Source organism: Chionomys nivalis, chromosome 26 (assembly GCF_950005125.1).
Source record: "Chionomys nivalis chromosome 26, mChiNiv1.1, whole genome shotgun sequence".
Classification (NCBI taxonomy): Eukaryota; Metazoa; Chordata; class Mammalia; order Rodentia; family Cricetidae; genus Chionomys; species Chionomys nivalis.
Window position 1 is genome coordinate 12,953,238 of NC_080111.1, and position 21,338 is coordinate 12,974,575.

Genomic DNA, 21,338 nt, shown 5'->3' on the forward strand with positions numbered 1-21,338 from the left:
TAGTGTAATTGGTGTATTAGTCAATGTTGAGTTTTCCTATCTGGATGGGCACTCTGAGAAGGACCTGAATGAAAGAGGTAGTGCCCATCACCAGAATTACGTCATTAAAATACTGAGCCATTTCCCTCCACCTGCTTCTTGCCTTCTCAGTGCTTTTTATGCTCCTTACCTCAAACAACCAAGTGACCATGGACTTGAATCTCTGAAACAGGCTAGGGTGATTGCCAAGTGACTACGTGCTTGTCATGCAAATCTAAGGTCAGTATTCAGATCCCCAGAGTGCACATAAATCCTAGTGCACATAATGCCTACCTGTTGTTCCATCTTTGGAAGTTAAGACAGACATTAGGGATCACCAGAGCAAGCTGACTTTGGAGAATACACATATCGATGAGTTTGGGATTGATTGAAAGATTGTCATTGAATAAACTTGATGAGCCATTGAAGATGATTCCAGGCATTGACCTTAGGCCTACGCATGCACATAGATGCATGTACATTCATACACATATACATGTGAACACACATACACAGACAAATGTACACATGCACACAGAACATGCATACACACCATTAGATAGATAGATAGATAGATAGATAGATAGATAGATAGATGATAGATAGATAGATAGATAGATAGATAGAGATAGATATAAATAGATAAATGGTAGATAATAGAGATAGATGATGATGATAGATGATAGATAGATACATAGATAGATAGATGATAGATAGATAGATAGATAGATACATAGATAGATACATAGATAGATATAAATAGATAAATGGTAGATGATAGAGATAGATAGATGATGATAGATGATAGATATAGATATATGATAGATGATAGATAGATAGATAGATAGATAGATAGATAGATAGATAGATAGATAGATAGATCCTCTGAAAGTATAACCCAAAGTGTGTATTTTTAACTCTACGTTGTTCTTCTCAAAGTACCTTTTACACTGAAGAAAAGTCCGACTCACACAGTGACTGCTGGAGGGAGGCAGCACATGCAGCCTGGGCATGCTGGAGAAAAGAATAATGAACAACCTGGGAGAGCAAAGCAGCGCAGCACAGGCTGGCATCCCATGGCTCAGAGCAGCACACACTAAAAAAATACAGACAAACTGTTGTTTTCTGCAATGTTTAATTAAATATATCTCTCCTGCATCGGCCACAAGTAACTGAAAGTGTGGACTGCAGATAAGGGGACCACTGTCTTCTCTGTCGGTGGATGAGCTGAAGGAAGGGTTTTATCTTCTCCGGAGCCAGAAAGCTTGCAACTGGATGGACAAGGACGTGAGAGTAGTTCAATCACCACACCAGTGTTGCTTGTTTTAGCAGGGATGTCAGCATACAAAATGCCTTAGAAAACAGAGACAGAAACAAAGCTTAGTGGCCACTCTGTTTCTGGGGGTGGGGAGTGACAAGAGCTGCCCTAGTATTTGAACTATGTGTAGCCTTTCTCTGTGATCTCAAACTCCTGCTCCTAATGAGTGACACTGGGCTTCTTAAGGACTCCACAGGGCAGTCTAGCCAAAGGGACAATAAGACAATGGAGAATGGAGCCAGGTAGGCAAAGGGACATTTTTAAGTAATCTGTTGGTGCCTTGAGTATTGCACAACAATAAGCCTTTTCTACCTGTAAAACAAAAACATCTGCCTTTAAATGCAGTACCTCATTATTATGAGAACTCTTAAAATGCAATGAAGTTTCAAGCTAGAAAATTCTTAGACGCTGAAATGAGGAGAAACTGGGTCATAGTGAACTGAAGGAGAAATCCGAAACAGACATTTTGTTTGGCACAATTTGAAGTTGGAGGCACAGAAAATGCATTGTTCCCATTTGAATGAGACTGGAAAGTCATGTTTGGCACCTTGGCATCTTTGGGATCAAAACATAATCTTTTTTTTTTTTCTTCCTTCTATCTTCTGTGAAACAAATTTCAGTGTTACCAACCAGTGTTGGGAGAGTTACTTGCAAGGAGACTCCCTAACTGAAAAGCATGTTTGTGTCGCTCTCCTTTGTTAAAGGTGTTTTCTTTATTAAAGTGAGCCTAACGTTTCATTTGTTTATTTAGAACAATTAGAATTAATTTTTAGTGAGGAAGTGGAAACTCTTCTTATGTAGCCGTCCTTGTTTTCTCTGACTTAGCGGGTCTACCTTCTTGCAACATGCCTTCCTGTCTCCCAGAATTTTAGGTTAAATAGTATTATTAATAATTACTAAAGTTTGAGTAGATTATACATGGGCTGTATACTAAATTCAAGAGATATGGAGTTATACAGTATAAGTTGCATCCCTTACCTAACCTCGTCCCTTTGGCCCCCAGTTCTTTTCTCGAAGCTATCTGTTCTTATTTCCCTTCTGCTATTATGATGAACACCCCAGCCAAAAACCAGAGATGGGAGGAAAGAGCTTCCTTGGCTTACCATTCCAGGTCACAGCCCATCAACGAGGTCGGGCAAAGCATGAATTCAAGGCAGGCCTGTTTGCTGTTCCACACAGCATTCTCTCCACCCAGGGATCTTGCTGACAGCTAAGGAATTACAGTAGGGACCCTGAAGGAGACTGGAGTATACCCAGCTAGCTTTCTTACACGGTTCAGAGCCATCTGCCTGGGGAAGGGACCAACCAGAGTGGACTGGTCTCTCCCGCATCAATTACCAATAAGGACAGTCCCTCGCAGACATACCCACAGGACAACCTGATCTGCAAATACGCAGTTCCTCTCAGAGGACTGTAGACTGTATCAGATGGACAGAACCCACCTAGGCAGTACCTTTCCAAAGATACATCACACTTACAGCATGTGTGCATGAATGTACACAAATGATCACGTACACGTTACTACACACTCTCCTCATGTCATGTTATAGTGCCAGTGCGGGTCTGCTTGAACTTCCTTTCGTGTGAGGTGTGAAGTCGAGGTTTAACCCGCCTTGATCTCGCTGCCTGTCCAGTTCTCCTACACAACTCGTCAAAAGGCCCAGCACATCCCCGTTGGTTTAAAACCACAGCTGTCTCAGATGTTAAAGTCCCTCACTTTGTCATAGTTGTTGTTGCGGGAGACGGTCATATAGAGCCAGGCTGGCCTCGAACTCACAAAGCAGAGCTGGCTTTGACCTCCTAATTCTCCCGTCTTTACCTCCTGAGTGCTGGGATTACAGACTAGATCATGTCCGTTGTTGATCTTGTCTATCCACAATCCACGTTTAAGACTTTTCCTTTTCAGAACGCTCACAGCTATTCTTCAGTCTCCTTCTCTGTCTCTGTCTCTCCATCTCGCTCTCTTTACCGCTGGCTTGCTCGCTTGCTCTCACTCTCTGGCTATCTCACATACACACAGATACATACTTATTTAAAATATTGAGATGCCATTGGCATTCTGGCCTGACTTTGAATTTCCACAGTGAGAACTTGAGCAAGACAACCCTCTCCCTGCTCAGATGGGTTCCTATCCCTTAAGAGCCTTGTAGGTTTCTGTGCCTCGGAAATTATCCCCTCTTTCAAGTGTGCTCCGCTCCAGTTTGTATTTTAGTTGCCACGGTGAACGGAATGGTTTGTCTGTGGCATCTCAACTGGACTACATATAAAGGCTGTCAATTTCTCCTTATTAGTTTTGATCAGAGTGTTGCTTATTTGTAATTATTTTGAGTCTCTTGGTGAATGAGCATCCTGTCTACAAACACTTGTGATTTTGGGGCTATTAAAATTGACTTTCTTATTGTCCCTGAACTGAACCGCTTAGGTGTTAGAATGGTGTGTTTGTGTTTGCAGCAACACAGTCTGCTGAGTCTGGAGAGACCTCATGCATGGGACAAGTTAGATCCGTCCCTTAAATTTCCCTTCACTTTTATTCAGTGTTGTTTGGTTGTCTGGACCTGCAGAAAGTTACAATGGTGCATTTGTCACATACGCTTAGTGCTAGAAAACAATATGGTGTTAAAATCCCTACGCTGTAGGCTTCTTTATAAATTCTATTCAATATCCAGGAAAAAAATGTTAGACTGCATAAGTTTAAAACTACCTAGTTTCAAATTATATACGGTATTATTTTAACATCACGCATGTTTCAGTGTAACCTTATTATCTGAAAATTTCTAACCTTGTCAGGAACTAAATTAAGTGTTTTTCCTGTATAACTTAATTCAAGTGGGGACTCCAGCATCATAGGTCTGCTAGGGCTCATGAGTGTAAACATTAGCTGTTTTACTGCTGAGTGGACGTGCAAGTTAATTAAGATCCCTGGTGGAGAGAATATTAGTAATCATGGGGAGTTTGTAGTTTAATTTAACACTGGGCAAGGAAAATTATTACAAGAAGATATAAATTTGGTCTTAGCTCGGGAACCAATTTGTCGTACAGCCCGTGGCAAATACCTTAACCTCTCTTATTTAATATTTTCGTTTTGTGAGTGTAAATTGAATTATTCAATATTCTATATTTAATTATTATAAATTTTAAGTAATATTAAGCACTCTCCTCTGTATGTGCAATCTTATTTGGTAGCTCACCTTAAGCCTCTCTTAGTGTTGATGTGCTCACTGGCAGGGATTACAGCTGGTGAGGTCTCTCAGCTTTCTACTGTTCAGCACACCGAAGGATCAGCAAAGAGCCCATGGCTATGGGGTTTTAATCAGCTCTTTGTAGCATGCATCAAACTGAGTTCCTTAATTTCCCTACCTTCTCGGAAGTCGGTAAAACATTAACCCTTCATTTTGCTCACAGCACTGAAGGCTGGGTACATTAGGTGATCACAGGGAAAGGAGACCTATTAGGCTCGAAGCCCCTGGCAGTGAAAAGCATGTGGAGCTTAGTGAATATCTTAGCTGATGGAAAGAGCAGCCAAATGAGGCCCTGAGCAAAACGTCACAGCAAATGTGGCTTGCAGGCAGAGGATAGGAGCTTTGATTTCCTTCTGCTGATTTCTACTGTGGATGCCAATCTGGAGGCTCCTCAACACACAGGGTAAACTTACGTGTGATCGGGTCATACTACTTCGGAGCCCGTGCCCCCTTCACACACGAATGTCAGCTGATTGTGGACGTATCTGCTTACTAAATTACTGAACCCGCCCGGGTAGCCATTAGCAGATAGACGGATAAAGAAACTGTACTACATACACACAACAAATATAAATGGAATCATCATGTTTGCAGGAAACAGACGGAAGTGAGGTCACCGTGTTAAGTGAAATAACCCAGACTCAGACAAATATCCTGTGGTTTTCTTCTGATATGTGATATCTAGGAAAACAGAAAAGGAGATGAAGCTAAAAGGAGAAACACTGGGGAATTGGAGGGACAATGGATACAGGGAACAGGCATCAGAGAAAAATTAAAGGTCACATAGAAGGTGTGTATGTTTTAGGAATACAGTGTATACTTATTTAGAAGCAGCACAGTGAAACCCTTCATTTTGTTCAGTTACTATAAGCTAATAGCATAAAGAAAGCCTTATAGGCCTTGCCTTTTCCTTTCCTCCTCAGCACACCAGTATTATGCCACCTTTATATCCCTTTTTTAAGAGTAGAAAAGCATCCATTGCAGAAAGGGCCAGTTGGAGAAAATGGCACGGAAGGGACATCAGTAGCACGGTGACAGATTTTTCAGACACACTTGGGTCTTACTCATCTGCTGCTGACATAATTTTAAACACTGTAAAACAAGTAGCTGTTATTCTGTCAGTCACCACATAGAGGAGGCAGGTGGTGCAAAATATTCATCAGTGGTAAAATGCAGAGAAGTCCAGAAAGTACTGAGCCGTGCTGAGCCACACTCGGCGATGGCCTGGGAACAGTACTGCCTAGACATTAAGAAAGGCCGGAAGGTGCAATCAGAGCTGAGAAGGTGGAGGCTGGGCTCAAGGTGGGTTCTTGCTAAGCAAACAGTTATGTAAGGTGAGGTGAGGGATGGGAGGGATGGGGACACTCTCTGCCCTGTCTGATCAGAAAGAGGAAGAGAGAGAGGAAGAAGGTGGGGGTGGGGGTGGGCAGGGAACAAAAGCGATTTTTTTGCCAAGGGTCACTGGCTGTGAAGTATGTCTGTTTGCCAAACTTGCTTGGGAGATCAGCCCAGCAGCTCTCCAGGGACTGCACAGCCTAGTGGGTCAGTTCTGGAATGATATTGTTTGGAATTTTGTTTTGGTTTTACTTGAAAAAAAAAAAACGACCCAATTTTCTCAGGCCCCTTTTTAAATTGTGAGTTTCCCGATGTGTTTGAAGGGATCCGATGAGTATGGCCACTCTAGGGAAAGTAGCACCGTGATGGGCAGTCCTACTCACAGAGGAAAGTCGCTGTTTGCAAGAGAAGAATAAAAATCATTTTTAAATACACCATGTGACTCTTTAGCAAAATGTGGGAGGCACCCTGAACTTTACTTTCAAGTCTGTGACCTTTTCACAATCATAAACTCTGTGCCAAAATGTGTCGTGGTTTTAATTAGCTGCCCTGTTGTGTAAAATGAGCAACCAAAATGAGCATGAGGCCTTTTCTTAATGTTCATTGATTTGAGTAGTTAGGGGGGAAAAGAAAGAAAGAAAAAAAGAATTATTCTAAGCATCATCCTGCAACTGACTTCATCTTGGCAACATTAATTTTAACTCGAATTTTGGGGAAGGGATGTCATAAGTTTTGTTTCTTGGTTTGGAAAAATGAATATGGCCAGCACTAATTAATTAGCGTAGACAGTATTTATGCAGTGACTTCTTTCAGATAATGTGCCTCAGAGGGGAACAAGAAGGCAGTTTTTGTTATTTTGTGGGCTCTTAGTGGCTGTGATTTAACAAAGCAATATCCTAGAATATATTAGGGAACAGCAATGACAGGTTCATTTTCTACTTTGTGCCCTGAAAAGCCGTTTATGCAAATGCACATGCTGTATTTGTAATGTAAAAGCAGTTGGAAGATTTGGGTCTCTCACTCAGTGTTTGTGAGATGATGGTGAGAAGGAAAATCAGGAACCCCCAACTGTGATTTGATCATTAGCCTTATATTTTTTAAACACAAACCCAGGCCCTCATATATTTTTTTAAAAAATTAACAGTTGACACTTCCAAATATGAAAATTTAATGTGATTGCTTGTCAATACTGCTAAAGAATGTTGGCAAATAGGAAGTCAGGGGCATTTATAGCAGGGTGGTAACAATGATCAACTTTATCAGTTCTGATGTTTACTATAAATCCTTCCCTCAACTCTTTCCAAATCCACCTATCTTGGTTTAAAAGAAAATGGCCCCCAAAGGAAGTGGGACTTCTAGGAAGTATGGCCTTGTTGGAGGAAGTGTGTCACTGGGAAGGCGGGCTTTGAGGTCTCATATATGCTCAAGCCACACCCAGTGAGACAGTTCACTTCCTGTTGCCTGCAAGATGTAAAACTCCCAGCTCCTTCTTTCTTCAGCATCATATCTGCTTGCACACCACCATGTCCTACCATGATGACAATGGATAAAACCTCTGAACTGTAGCCAGTCCCAATTAAATGTTTTCCTTTGTAAGAGTTACTGTGGTCATGGTGTCTCTTCACAGCAATAGAAGCCCTAAGACACTACCCCCACCTCCCAACTCCCATCTAACTTTGTGCTCTCTCTTTCTCCCTTTCTTTCTTCCCTCCCTCTCCCTCTTTCCCATTTAATAACCCATTGACTTCAATTCGTACTGTCTATATATTCCTTGGTATAGAGCTGTTCACTGTAGTATGGTTGGCCATGAACCATATTCTTAAATAAAACAGACTGGACTCTCCCTCCTCAAGAAGTCACCAGTGGCCCAATCCTGCTCAGTTAGGGGTGGAGTCTCATAAACCTCTCCATCCTCATGCTAAAATGTTGCCTGTCTTCATTGAATCTCTGTAATTGCATAAAAAGAAAGTACACTTATTTTTTTTAAGATTTATTTCTCTATGTTTTATATGTATGAGTGTTTATCTGCACATATGTGCATATGTCATTCCGAAGGAGGCCAAACAAGGGCCTGAGATCATCTGAAACTGAAGTGATGGAGAGTTGTGAGCTGCCATGTGGGTGCTAGAAACTGAGAATGGTGACATTGCAATGGTACAGTAATTATGTGTTTGCACAGGCATTGTGTTACAATGGACAGTGTATCAGTCCCAACTAAGAAAACTGCCACTCAACAACTACCCAGACATGGGCAAATTCCTTTCCGTGTCTGTCTGTAGTTCCCACCTGGAATAGTAGTACTCTGCCCCAGTATAGTTAGTGACCAAGTGAGCAGCATATGTGAGGACAGTCAAACACTGATGTGTGAACACTTTTTATAAGGTGTTTTACACATTCACAGTCTCTGCCACTACGCTTCAGAAAAAAAAAGGGGGAGATCCTTTTTTCTAGTAAAAATGGAACAAAAGGTGAATAGGGGTACTGAATACATTCTTGTAGCATATTGTACTTTTGCATACTATTTATTTATTTTCTCTCTTCCTAAAAGTCTAGATTCTTCCATGAGAAACCAGCCCATTTATTTCTGTTTTCTTCTTCACCCATTCTGTTAAAATGGAAAAAATGTGAATTGCTTTATGTTACCTTTTACTCTCTTCCATCTGAGGTTTGGGGACTCTAAGGTATAGAGCATTCTGAGATCTCCCTCCCCACACACACCTTCAGGTGGTATATGCAGATATAAGATGGCCTTCCACTTTTCTTACTTTTTCTACTATTACTGCTTCCCCCCCAAAGTGAATGATAGTAACTGTCCCCAACACAGTGTCTCCCACAGAAGCCAGTACGTGTAGCCACATAAATGATCTCTTCTAAGCTCTTAATAGAGTACATCTTTACAGGGAATGAACAGGATCTAGAGTCTATTGAATGAGGTCATCTGTGCTGAGCCCTGACTACCTGTTACCATACCCTCCTAAATAAAGACTTTACAACTGTAATCTTAACATTCTCACAGCATCCAGTGAGTATCCCAAAGCTGAAGGGACTTAGGAGATTTGGTCAAGATCTGGAAGTAAGAAATGAAGACATTAAGAGTCCTTCAAAGCTGCATGGCTACAGAGCCTATGATCTAACCACACAATGTCAGTGGCGGCAAGTCTTCCTTCCTTGTGTACCAAGTATAGGAATGTGTTCAGGTATACAACCTATAGTAACAAAGTGAAATTAAATTAAATCGTTTTAAGATGGACAACCTCTGCATTTGATAAGGGGTCCTTATGTAGCCAGGTGACACTAAGCCAAATGAGTTAATCTCTGTAATTTAACTTTTACAAAACATCAGATGTTCTAAGGATCTGTAGTCGGTTTTCTCTACCTGGTCTCTTTCTCACTAGAGTGCATAAATATTGGATACAGGTGTGAGCCCTCTGAGGCCTTGGAACTATCTTTTTTGGTTGTGAACTAAATGCCAACAAAGATTATCACTTTCTAATGGATAATGATGGAATGAGTATTAGTTATCTTTAAGAATGATCAGATTAATTTGAATTGCATTTCCCTGATCGCTAAGGAAGTTGAGCATGACCTTAAAAGTCTTTTGGCCATTTTAACTTCTTCTGTTAAGAATTCTCTGTTCAGCTCAGTGCCCCATTTTTTAATTGGGTTGATTAGCCTTTTATGGTCTAGTTTCTTGAGTTCTTTATATATTTTGGAGATCAGACCTTTGTCAGTTGCAGGGTTGGTGAAGATCTTCTCCCAGTCAGTGGGTTGCCTTTTTGTCTTAGTGACAGTGTCCTTTGCTTTACAGAAGCTTCTCAGTCTCAGGAGGTCCCATTTATTCAATGATGCCCTCAATGCCTGTGCTGCTGGGGTTACACGTAGGAAGTGGTCTCCTGTGCCCGTGTGTTGTAGAGTACTTCCCACTTTCTCTTCTATCAGGTTCAGTGTGTTCGGACTGATATTGAGGTCTTTAATCCATTTGGACTTGAGTTTTGTGCATGGTATAGATATGGATCTATTTTCATTCTTCTACAGATTGACATCCAGTTTTGCCAGCACCATTTGTTGAAGATGCTCTCTTTTTTCCATTGTATACTTTTAGCTCCTTTATCAAAAATCAGGTGTTCATAGGTTTGTGGGTTAAAGTCAGGGTCTTCTATTTGATTCCATTGGTCGACTTCTCTGTTTTTATGCCAATACCAAGCTGTTTTCAATACTGTAGCTCTGTAATTGAGTTTGAAGTCAGGGATGGTAATGCCTCCAGACAGTCCTTTAGCCAGACAGTATAAGATTGTTTTGGCTATCCTGGGTTTTTTGTTTTTCCATATAAAGTTGATTATTGTCTTTTCCAGATCTGTGAAGAATTTTGATATTGTGGGAGCCTAGGCAGTTTGGATGCTCACCTTACTAGACCGGGATGGAGGTGGGTGGTCCTTGGACTTCCCACAGGGCAGGGAACCCTGATTGCTCTTCGGGCTGACGAGGGAGGGGGACTTGATCAGGGGAGGGGGAGGAAAATGGGAGGCGGTGGCGGGGAGGAGGCAAATCTTTAATAAATAAATAAATTAATTAATTAAAAGAATGATCAGATTAGCGATCTGCTACAATAGACTACGCATCATTGAGGCAGAGACGATGAACTGTGAAGGCAGTCCAATTAACACTAGCAACTTCAAAAATGTCTGTGCAGCCATCAGTTTCCCTTGGGGTCTTTGAAATGGCACACCAACCTGTGGTCTTTAAGGCTGAAGTGTGGTTCAGAGCCTCTGCATATTAGTGGACAACACCTAGGAACTGTAGATGAGGAAACAGATTCAAAGAATTAAGATGAAGAAGCTATAAAACTCTTAAGTGTATATGGAAAGCAATTTGTCCCTGGATGTGGTAACAAAGTTTCACAGAAAAAAAGTAACTGATGAAAATTATATCAATGATGAAGATGATCATGAAGATGAGCACAAAGGTGACCATGAAGATGATGGAATGAAGATGAGGGTGATGGTGATTATGATCATGAAGATGAGGGTAATGAAGATGATGATGAAGATTATGATATTAGAGAAGATGAAGATGTTAATAAAGATGATGATTTTGATGGAGATGATTCTGATGATAAGAAAACTGAAGAAAAACTCCAGTGACAAAATTGGTACAATATATCAGCCAAAAACACACAAAAATTAAACCACAGTGATAAAGACTAAAATCCATCAGCAACAAGATCAAAATGTCAATAATCTTTCAAAAAAGGGAGAGGGAAGAAAACTCCTAAATACTAAAAGGACCAAGTTCTGTAAAAAGAATTAGAGAAAAATTGCAAGCAAAAGTAGAGAAAGATGGTTGTCTTTCCAGAGTGGAAACCATGTTCATCAATCATGTGAAGAATTTCTTCCGGATGACTGGCCAGGAGAAGGCTATTCACAGTCTCTGGCAGTGGAGGAAGTCTCTTTATGAGAATGGTTTAAGCAGTTTGAAATATTCCATCTTGCTGCATTTCTGCAGCAGCTGATATCTGGCTGTCCTTTCTGTGTTGCAAAGTGAGAACTTTCTCTCCTGTGTTTGATAGATGCCAGCCAGGTCCCTTTGCTGGGAATGTGCTGTCCCAATAAAGGCCTGCTCAGTTTGCAGGGATGGAACTCCATCCTTTACTTGGTTGTATTGTGTTATTATGTTATAATAAAACATGGAGTGATGGTCACTTGGTTGTATTGTGTTATTATGTTATAATAAGACATAGAGTGATAGTCACTTGATTGTATTGTGTTATTATGTTATAATAAGACACAATCAGAGTGATGGTCACTTGGTTGTATGTATGTCATTATGTTATAATAAAACATAGAGTGATAGTCACTTGATTGTATTGTGTCATTATGTTATAATAAGACACATTCAGAGTGATGGTCACTTGGTTCTATGTGTGCCATTATGTTATAATAAGACATAGAGTAATGGTCACTTGGTTGTATGTGTTTTATTATGTTATGATAAGACATAGCCAGAGAGTGATGGTCATAGGTAGAAATGGTGAGGAGACAAAAATATACACGTGAAACAAACTTAGTATTTTAATAGTATATAAAATGCAATCATTCTTAGTATTAGGTATGATAATTCATATAAAGCTAGGAGTGATATGCCTGGCCCACACACGAGTGGATAATGACTTTATTAGTTATAGTTCTGTTACTATGACTATGACCAAAAGCAGTTTTCAGAAGAAAGAGTTTATTTTGGTTTATGGCTCCAAAGGAAGGGTTCATAAAGCAATGGAATCATGGCAGCAAACTATTGTAGCAACAGCCGAGAGGTCATATTTCAGCCGAGAGCGTGAAGCAAAGAAGTGAGAGGAGGCTGTGAACCCTCAAAGCCCGCTCTCAGTGACATATGTGCCCCAGAAAAGCTGTGCTTCTCCACAACACCCTCCAAAGATTAGCGCAAACTGGGGACCAAGTGTTCACATGCCTGCAGCTATAAGGTACAGTGACATCCCAGAGACCAGTGCTTAAAAGTTGTTTTGAGCAATGCTAACTTAGAGCATCAGCTGTAGCTTGTGGGCTGTAACAAAATATGGAAAGTTTATCAGTTTGTCTGATCATATTTGAGAAAAAATGTAGTCTCAATAGCATCATGAAGTAGTTGGTAAGACAAGATTGGAAATAAGGGACCATGGCCAGAGGCAGGGAGGTTGGCAGGACAGCAGGCTGGAAGTGTGATTCAGTCCATCTGATTCTGCAGAGGAAGAATTTGGGAGTTTGATTCACCAATTTATTGTGGAAGTTGGGGGATTCCAGTAGCCAAGTGGTAGTTGATATAATCAATGAAAGGCAGGAAATACTCAATGGAAAAATCAATTTGATGGTGAAGATAGTGAGTCTAGTTTGGGAAAAGCTGAATTTTAGACTTCATTGCCAAAATGACTTAGAGATCTGGATAGACACTGGGGATTTGTAAAGAAAGTGGTAGCCAGACTGTAATCCTATAGAACGTGTTAGGTGTTTCCCAGGCATGCATAAGTCTCTGGGCTTGATCCCCAGAGAGTGAAGAGAGGGCAGGGAAGGAGGAAAGGAGAGAGGAAAAGAGAGAGGGGCATGTATCTGATATGGGAAGGAAAAGCAAAGGAGGGACGAAGAGGAAAAGGAGAGGGTGTGGAAAGGAAGAAAGGAGGATGGGAGAGGAAAATGAGTCAGAATCTCCATTGCAATGGCTCCTAGCTAATGCTCAGTGAACATCTGAAAAAGGATGGGGCAGAAAGGGAAAAGTGATAGACAGAGGGTACTGCTGGAAGAGAGAGCCAAGACGGGAAACAGACTAGGGGAAGAAGAGCTGGTGGGGGGTGGGGTGAGAAGCAGACCCTGCTGGAGAGAGCTGAGGCCTGAGCAAACCTGTGTCATGCATGCGATGACTTTGTCTTCTCGGCTTCCACTGTTTGTCTACAGAGGACGATCTGAGAGTTACCATGACGATCAATGTTCTCCTCTCTGTCCACTTCTCAGACTGTCTGAACATTGCCACTTAGCTACCTCCATGCAGAATGCCATGGAAGGCAGGCCTCCTGCCAGAGAGAGCAGCTCCTGTCAGAGGTGACAGAGCACATGGCACGGAGCATCGCTGAGAGTTAGTGACTCATGGACCAAGTGCTTTGTCTCCTTCAGTCCCTGCCTCTGGCCTTGCTTCCTGAGTTTGCAGCAAGCCTGATTTTACCCTGCAGATGTGCCTGCCAGCCTCATTAGCCTCAGCTGCATGGAAATAAACTAGAAAGATGGTTCTGTCAAGCCCTGAATCTAGATGGCTTAAAGATTAGCCTGGATTAGGGTTAACAATGTGCCTTTCCCATTAATAAACTCCAGCATCGGGTCTTTGTTTGACAGGCCAGCGTGCCTGTCCTCATGGCCTGCACTAATCTCTGTTCCCTCTGACTCCATCACTGCTGAACCCTTTCAGGACTCTGCCTCTATGGGAATGTGGATGGTCTCTGCAGCTCCTCCCATCCTCAGGACGTCTTCCCCATGGCTTCAGGGGCATCCTCTCCACAGTGGCCCTCCCTCTGGCCATGTCTCTTTTCTTTGATTGCACCTCTGCCTCCTCTTTCTCTGTGGTTTGAAATACTATCTCGTGGAGCCCTGGAGCCCTTTTGTTGAGCATCCCTGGTTTTGATGACTTCCAAGTTCTATCTCAAGGTCAATTCTCACTGTGGATCTCATCTGCTTAAGGAATGTATGCACCTCAGCTATGTGACACTCATCCCAAACTGAACTCAGCCACGTCTAGACCAGAAACTGGGCTTGTGCTTTACACAGTTGTCTAAGCCAGAAACCTCGGCCCACTGTGCATCTTTTTCCCTAATCTCTTAGAGCTGATTAGAAGCTAACCCTCCTCTACCTTCTGGACCTCCTCTCTGCCTCTGCTGCCATTGGGTATCTCAGGCCCCAGCACCCTCGCTGTGGTTACAGGATGGCAGTGTCCTTTTGGGGCAGAGTCCTTAAATGGCATTGCCCTTTGCAGCTGAAGTGTCTTTCAGGAAACATCTGTGCCATTTTGTGCTTAAGTTCCTGACGTGGCCCACCTGGAAGCCTCAAAGACCCCTGTGGTATCGTCTGCAGCCCCACAACGCTCTACTGTTCTCATACCCATCCCATTTTCAGCTCTCTTGTTTCTGGCATGTTCTTCTGTTCTTCTTCTCACTTCCCCTCTATACCTGGCTACCTCAGAATCAGCTCTTTCTCCTCAGCATGAATAGCTCTTTCCCTTCACTATGCCTCTATCTATTTGTCTAACATTTGAGTGTGGACATCTGTGCTTCAAACTAAAAATCTGCTTGTTGAATCCTAACCTTTATATTCATTGTATTAATTACAACTCACTGTTCCTTATATAAAAGCAATATCTTGTGGGAGCAGGAATCACGTCTAGCTTGTTCAAATCTCTGTCTCCAGTGCCCATCATGGGTGTGGAAGAAGCTTCACCTTAATAAGTCATGTGCCCTGATAAGACAGATGCATAAAAACACATGCATCCTTATAGTCTTGTGTACTTTTATGTGGAAAAAGTTAATTACTTATTTTTCATAAGCAAAGTAATAGAAATACATACAAAATCCAAATTAAGATAGAACAGACAGTGGCTAACAATGGGAGACCTGAAGAGGACCTTAAGAGAGAGTGTCTATCAGACATGACAGGATGTTGCACGAATCAAATCTCAACAATATGAGATGCATGAGCCTAAACAAGCCATCATTATTACCGCACCGGTCAATATGATAGCATGGGTGGGGGAAATATCTCAAGGGCCATTCTAACTGAAGGGACACAGATAGTAAGTGGGTACAGAGACGGGGAGAATCCGTTCCACATGGCCAGCCTTAAACACGTGCGTGGGAACAACAAGAAATGGGCATAGTAGGTTGTATTGTGTATATATGTATGTTTGTATGTATAAATTATATATGTGTATGTAGTAACAATAACTATAGAGAGATCATGAATTTAAGATGGAGTCAGGGTGATACAAGAGGAGTTGTAGGGGTAGAAGGAGGGAGGGTAGACATGATCTAAATATAGTACTTATGTCTGAAATTCTCAAGGGAAGAGGAGGAGGAGATGAAGGTGAAGAAGGAGAAGGTGAAGGATAAAGAAAGAAGTAAATAGAGTTTTAAACATAACTCTGCTACTCATTAGCTTTTCAACTGGAATACATACCCTAATTTCTTTCTCTAAATAAAAAGATAGAGAGAATACCAGCTCACAGACCTATAGGGATTTTTAGGAAGAGTCATTTAAGTGGCATGCATAGAAAGCATGGCTCCTGGTAGGTATTCAAAAGACAATAGCTTTTCATCCCTTGAATGGCTTTAAAGTCCTCTGTACATTCTTGAATTACCTGAGGATGATTGGGAGAAATAGAATCTATTTTTGAATGTGACTAAAATTATCACTTCAGTCTGGGTCAAGACAAGAAGTTCCTAAACTATAGTCTAATAGAAAATTGATCCCTTGTCCCCATTAAAGTGTAATAAATGATTAAGGACACATGCAGAAACTTCACATTAGAAAAGCCCTTAAACTCTGACCTGGGGGGAATTATTTTCTCTATTTCTTTTGTATAGTAGAAGTTTACTAATTCATAGATTATCTTGAGTCATCTACAATTTAGATTCTGTATAATCTGGCAAGATAAACTTCCCTCTGTATCAGCTTTACACCCTTGGACACTTAGGGAAAAATAGATATAATATAAATATATAAATATTATATATATATGGCTATCTGTGACAATGCAGAAATGCTTTTGTAAACATATCATTATAACCCTAATCAAAATCTGAAGGTAATATCAACGTATTACTTTTTATTGCCCTGGGAAAAGATAAATCCTGTAAATCTGTCCTTATGGTGTTGGTGATATAAAGTATTCAGATTCTTTAAGTCTAGAAGGTGTCATCATGAACTTGTAGCAGGCACTTTGACATCCCTTTTGGAATGCCAACAGGTTGATTTCCATGAGTCCCGCTGCCTGTGATAACACTGTCATTAATTGGCTTGCTTACCCTCAGGCAACTGTGCTGGGATTCTCATTTCCGTCTCTGTAATATTGGGCTAACCAAACACTATTATCTCCGCTTTTCTTCCTAACCTTACATCCGTGGGGGCATACTGCACAGGCGTGTAATTGGCTTGACATTCTCCAAACATTTATGCAGTTATCTGAGAGCTCATGCTCCTTTCCAGGTGTGTGAAGGTGGTGCTTTCATAGAACTGATACCCACGGGCCCTTGGAATTCTGGGTGGGAAGGAAATGGCTAAAGATTTCCCTAGTTGATGCATACAGCAGCTCCCATTGCACAGACTGTGACACTTCTCAATTTGAACCACTGAGGCCATTAATAGTCGGTGCTGACTGACAGGCTTTATATCAAGACTGGAGTCCAGCACTCTGTGTCCAGCACTGGGGCCTTGGTGTAATGCTTCCCTGTAGCTCATCCAGAGCTCTAGCCTGTGTAATCAGTCGTGCCCAGCCCCGCTGTGCTTCAGAGCCAGGCACAGAGATAGCATCCCTGTGAGAGCCCACGACGTTCCAGCCCCACACAAGGCTCCATCGTTATGACATTCTGGAAACAGAAGCAGACCAATATGTATGTACATAGTTCCGTAAGTGATTTGGGAAGCTCAGGTCAGGAATCACTGTGTAGTAAGCCTCAGGCCGACTTTCAAATGTCCTCTCCTGCTCCATCAGACACATCAGCACCTCAAATGGCCTCTACTTCCCTTCATCCTCCAGCTTCTGAAATGCTCGGCATTTCTAATGCTCCACCTTAATGCACAGAAGAAAACCTTTGGTCTGAAAAAGTCCTTTTCCCAGAAGGTCTAATTCAGTGGGCATGGCTGGAACTGAGAGAGAACACTCTAACGCCAATCCACTCTGCATCCGTCTATTGTTTAAGCTCCTATTCATCTCCAGTTCCAGGGCACAGCATTAATTGTTCCTTTTCTTTCATCCACTAGCCCACACTCTGTGTCCTGGTATGATGGGGCTGCTCTCCAGGTCTGGGCTCTCACAGAACTGGCAGTTCTCAGGGCCAGGACACACATTGTCTTCAGTTTCATGTCCCTGCCCTTAATTCATCACCCGGCACAGTTCAGAAACGGTGCCAGACAGACACTAGTGTTTGGTGACATCCCATGTATTTATAATTTAAAATTGCAGGGTAAATTCTAGAACAGTAAATACAACTCCGCAGCTGCTGCTACCCTGTGACTCAATGCCGGTGTCAGTTTTCCTTTTATCTGAGGCTGCTGCCGAGTGGCGTCCCTCACACTGTCTCTCCCTGCGACTGGCTTCTGCCTGCCAGTAAGCCGGAGCTGTCCGTTTTCATTTAAACTGCCTCTAAATCCACTTTATGTGTGTGGTTTTTTTTCTTTTTTTCAATTCTAGATTTCGAAATATTTTCCAAGGAGGAAAAAAGATGCAGTCCCTCTGTTGGTAATATTAAATGATTTTAGTTGCTTTCCTCTGCCTTTTTGCTGTTTCTTGTTATCTGTCTGTCTGTCTGTCTGTCTGTCTCTACCTATCTATCTGAATGGTAGACTAGGATCCTACTGACACCCACATACCCCAGCAGGGCTGCAAGCCTTACTCCCAGACACTAGCTTAGAACGGACCTCTCCCTCCTCCCCCTTGCCTCCCTACCCTGTGTCTACCCTATGGCCTCTTCCCAGCCTTCTCCCTCCAGCACTTTCCTCTGCCTTCCATGCCCACCTTATTCCCTTCCCTCTACTTAGTTAGCTGTCTAGACTCCTGGTCTTAGCCTTCTTAATTATTTTTTATTTATTTATTTTTATTTTTTAGCTTAAACAGAAGAAGAACTCTGTTCTGGGTCAGGTTTCGCTCATCTCTCATGTTCTATGCCCACTTGACGAATCCTATGGAAATTGCCTCTTGTTCACTAATCTTCCTTAGAGAGCCTTGCTACTCCTGCCCCCACAACCTTTGCATAGCTCTTTCTTACTCTTCCTGATCAACTAAGTTTTCAATGAATATTTTTGTTGAATGGCAGAAAGGACAAGATGTCCGGTTCATAGGTGGTGAGATGAACAAAGGCAGCTACTCAGGAGAAAGAGGAGGCCTCAGTACTGCACCCTGCTGTACCTATAAAATTCACCATAAACATCAGCTGGTCTGTTCTTGTTGAATGTGCCCCCATCGCCGCCTCTCCCAGGTCACTGATATACTCTGCAAAAAATACTTGTGTTAAAGGCACCAAACTAGTCTCTGAGGAATAGTCAGAGGTATTAAGAAATGTCCCCTCTCTGAAATGACCTGGAAGAGATTTGAACTGCAGCCACACAGAGATATGAATACACAATTAGGAGTGGACCGGGCCTCGTCACTAGGCATCCGGTGTCTGCAGGATGGACTGCAAGTCTTCCGTCCTTCAAGACCTCTGGCATCTAACCTGAAATTTATTTTCCTTCCTTTTTTAAAGAAGACTTGGTTGCTGCAAAAGAATCATTTCAGTAAACGGGACGTCCACTTGTTCATCATGGCTCCAGCCATGTCCCTACAGCACCCAAAGAGTCCTTCCCTTCCTCTGGGACAATGTCTGTTTCCTTTCCTAGAAATAAGCCAGGAGTTACCCCTTCCTGGGGCCCCCCAACATTTTGTTCTTAGCTGCATCCCATGTTGGTTGAGGCAGTCAGGGCTGGCTTCTCTTCTGCGGTGGTCACAGGACACAGTGGGGAGGCAGCTCTATGACCTGATTAATTTATATATGCTCTTTCAGCTTAGGTACCATTCTGTCCTCCCTTCTCATCCGTGTCTTTACTTGCTGGGATTCCAGCTACCTGGGGCCAACTGAGTTCAGAAATTATTAAGTAGAAAATGCCAGAAGTAAATAATGTATGGCTTTAAAATTGTGCACTTTGTGAGCAGCGTGGTGAAATGACACACTGCCTCGGTTCACTGGACCTCTGGCCATGGTGTCCATGATAGCCACATGCTAATTGCTACATTGGTTCTCATAAATGACACAGTACTATAACAGCTTAAGTTCAAGTAAGACTGACTTTACTTAGTAGTGACCCATTTTATTGTTCTTTTATGTTATTACTTATTGGTAATCTCTTACCATGCCTCACTGAATAAATTTTATAAAAGGTTCACATAAGGAAAAGCCTAGTACTATCTACAAGTGCAAGCTTTCAGAGTCTACATCAGGCTCTTAGGACATGTGTCTTCTGAAAGGGGACCCTTGTCTTTGTGTATTTTGAAGTTGTTAGACCCCAATGCAGAGTCAAGGGCGACAACATGTACATAGTTGAGAAGATGGTCACGTCTAGCTGGTGCAGTTCCTTTAATCCTGGGACATAAAAGACCATGCTCCACAAGTTTGACACAGCCATGCTTGGCACCGTTGGCTTTGCTCTGACCACCCAACCCTCTCTTTCTGAAAGCATTGTAAGCACCATGCTGCCTTGTCCGGACTCCCTCCCACAACTTCAGCCTCAGGCTTTTTGATTTAAGGTTGAATTTCGTGGAAGCCTTTGGATTCTCCTGATCTTATCTCCATTCTTTATAGAGTTCCTTTGGGTATGACAAGTCCACAGTAGGCCTTCTCTTTGCCCTTGTTTCTCCATCAGTGATTGACAGTTCCTCCTTCTAATTACAGACAGAACGTAGAGTAACAGCAATGACTTTTCTTCAATACCACCCTCTCTGGAGAAGGGGAAGGGCATCTAACAGCAATGACTTTTCTATCAATATCACCCTCTCTGAAGAAGGGGAAAGGCATCTCTTGACTTTCCCTCTTGACTCCTCTGTCCATCTGTGTCTCCTCATTCAAGCCGAGGCTCCCCAAACTTGAGCACCACAATTTCTGACCTGATTACCGTGAAGACCAGTTCTTTTCTTCTCATTTTCCTACCCTTTGTTCTCATACAAGGGTAAGCAACATTTTGAATGTCAAATGTAATCAATGTAATCAGTTTTTCCACAAAGGCTCTTCACAGTCTCCATATTGTTCTGCGGGTGAAGTCAAGTTTTCCTAAGAGAACTCTTCCTTGTCTATTCCTTTTAATCTCTGCTTCCCCACCCCTATTTTCCAGCCCCTCTGTTCCCTTTCCTTCCTCTGAGGTCCAGCCATGCCTCTGCTTCTGCTGCAGCCACCACCCACTTTCACCCTCTCTGCTGGCAAACACATGCACAGAAGCCTGACCTACTCCCCATAATGTAGTTAGACCCCAGTGTGAGCTTCCAAAGCAGCCATCTCTGCTGACTGGAGCAGAGTCCCTTTCTCTCCCACCAACACAGTGTCTGTTTTTACTTCTCAGATCTAACCATACTGTAGCATTGCTGTTGTTTGTCTGTGTACAATAACAATCTACAAGGAGAAAGAGTGGATGGGATGGAAGGATGGGTGGGTGGATGGGTGGATGGGTGGATAGACGGATGGGTGGATGGATGATGGATGGATGGATGGGTGGATGGATGATGGATGGATGGATGGATGGATGGATGGATGGATGGATGAATGGGCGGATGGGTGGGTGGGTGGACGGATGGATGGATGGGTGGATGGGTGATGGATGGATGGATGATGGATGGATGGATGGATGGATGGATGGATGGATGGGTGGATGGATGGGTGGACGGATGGGTAGGTGGATGGGTGAATGGATGGGTGGATGGATGGATGGACGGATGGATGGACAGATGGGTGGATGGATGGATGATGGATGGATGGGTGGATGGATGGATGGATGATAGAGTGATTGGACGGTTAGATGGATGAATTGATCCAGCTTGTCCGAGATCTAGTCTTCTTTTAAAAAGAAGGAAATTTCTACAGAAAGCATCAATCATCTGTGAAGCTGTAAAAGTTAATACAGACTCACCCCAGGAACTTTTGTTTTAAAACTGTGTTGTGTTTG

The 21,338-nt window shown here is 42.4% G+C and overlaps 1 protein-coding gene and 1 pseudogene across 1 annotated transcript in view; both read left to right on the top strand.

Moving 5' to 3' along the window:
• Nucleotides 1-21,338, top strand: part of L3mbtl4 (L3MBTL histone methyl-lysine binding protein 4) — a 306,766-nt gene that overhangs the window by 233,948 nt on the left and 51,480 nt on the right. The gene's annotated exons all lie outside the window — the stretch shown is intronic.
• On the top strand, nt 10,492-11,419 carry LOC130866718 (nucleophosmin-like; annotated as a pseudogene).